Source organism: Palaemon carinicauda, chromosome 16 (genome assembly GCF_036898095.1).
Source record: "Palaemon carinicauda isolate YSFRI2023 chromosome 16, ASM3689809v2, whole genome shotgun sequence".
Lineage (NCBI taxonomy): Eukaryota > Metazoa > Arthropoda > Malacostraca > Decapoda > Palaemonidae > Palaemon > Palaemon carinicauda.
In genome coordinates this window covers 14,224,948-14,227,007 of record NC_090740.1, presented here as the reverse complement: position 1 = coordinate 14,227,007, position 2,060 = coordinate 14,224,948, and the positions used below count along the sequence as shown (strand labels likewise).

Here is a 2,060-nt window from a genome sequence, read left to right as displayed (position 1 = left end):
TATATTTTTTTAAGTTATTACGCCCAGTGTCCTTATTCCTTTGCTGTCAACTACTGTTTCGATAGAAAATAAAAACTATTTATGATTTCTTTACCACCCACTTCAGCAGAGTTCTTCAACTTTGCTTTCAAAGGGAACCAAATGTATAGTAGTAGCCTATAGGGTTAGGATCGGTAAGGAAATATTTCAAGTGAAAAGGGATGATAAGCTTTAATCATATTTAATATATACTGTAACACACTCACATAATATATGTATATGTATATATATACTATATATATATATATATAATATATATATATATAATATATATATATATATATGTATATATATACATATATAATATATATATATATATATATATACAGTATATATATATATATATATAATATATATACATTATATATTTAATACATATATCTACATACAATATATATATATATATATATATATATATATATATATATATTTATATATATATATATATATCTATATATATATATATATATATATATATGTATTTATATATATATATCTATATATATATATATATATATATATATATATATATATATATATATTATACGTATATATATTATGTATATATATGTATGTATGTATGTATGTATGTATGTATGTATGTATGTCGTACTGATAATAACATGTAGAAAATGTAAATACAGTCTTTTAAGAATTTTCCGTTTACGAAAATAGAAAATATTGAAGAAACTTGTAGCAATTTGTTTGGCATCCGTAGAAGCTCATAGATCATTGTCCTAAACCAGTAGTTGGAACACTTAGCGTATTTATATACTCGCTTCAGAAGGCAAGTTTATTTATTTGCGTATTTTCTCGTTCAATTATCTTATGCTGTTCAATTCTCGCAAATTTAATGAGATTATCTAGTCATACTCACTGAAGAGAGCTGATAGCTGTGGTTAAATCAGCCTATTTTACCAGGCTTAATATTAGTTTGGTTTAAGTGGAAGAACACAAAATTAAACACCCACTACACAGGACAATTCAAATGATTAAAATCTAAGAAGACAGTGAGGAAATGAGATAAATAAAAAAAAAAAAAAACAGTTCGATTGGATAGATTTGGGCTAAGACATCTGTCATATTTGTTAATATCTACGGTACCGTTTTCTTTGCAAATAACACATTGAAAGTGTAATTTTACTATTGTAAATTAATTCTACTTTGAGGGCGCACAAGAAAATATCAAGCAATACTTTCCAATCTCCTTTTCCACTCTCTTTTGTGTTTATTATTAAATAGGTATGGGATATATATCCTTATTGCAGTAATCGGTGTTTGTAAGTGACGGAAATTGGTCACTGTAATGCCTTAGATACTAACAGTTTTGATTAATGTAGTAAATATAATCTATCTCTGCTTTATAGATTTTTTCTTAATGAAAGCAAATGACTGCTACCTTTTTTGTATATGTTGGTTGTTTTGAATAAAAAAGACATTAAGATAAAAGTACTTGAAAGAGTGTAACATTCTATATTTCAAATGGTGTAAAGTAAGCAATACTCTTTTTCGTAGGTATTTGCAAATGAGCTGAAAATTACATGGGTTCGAAACATGAATGAGAGAGAGAGAGAGAGAGAGAGAGAGAGAGAGAGAGAGAGAGAGAGAGAGAGAGAGAGAGAGAGAGAGAGAGAGAGAGAGAGAGAAACCTTATCATTTGATGTGGCAAATTAATTTTGATAAAAAAAAATTAATTTTTACGGTAACTAATACCAATATGTAATATCAACGTCTTCCATTGCCTGCCATTCACTTCCTTGTACATAGCATATTTCAATTATTCTTAATATCATAGATTTAATATTTCTAAGCAACTCACAAGACTCGAAGTCAGTAAAGAAATCTCGTGAACTGCTCAATATTACTTTGGGTTCTGAGATATATCATGATGAAAACATTTGCCAGAAACATCTAGAATTAGAAATTAAGTGTAATTTTATTTAGTAGAATTACAATTTAGGTTATTTTAGTTAAGCCTCTTTATTTATGAAAGCATACATGTTATCAATATGTTTTCTTAT

At 26.4% G+C, this 2,060-nt stretch overlaps 1 protein-coding gene across 2 annotated transcripts in view; it reads left to right on the top strand.

Annotated features, from left to right (window-relative positions):
• The window catches only part of LOC137654927 (fer3-like protein), a 19,159-nt gene extending 18,928 nt beyond the window's left edge, over positions 1 to 231 (top strand). For both annotated transcript variants that reach the window (XM_068388823.1, XM_068388822.1), the window contains one exon: positions 1 to 231. This exon is cut by the window's left edge and continues 397 nt beyond it. The gene's annotated coding sequence lies outside the window, so the exon portion shown is untranslated.
• Positions 232 to 2,060: the final 1,829 nt, after the last annotated feature.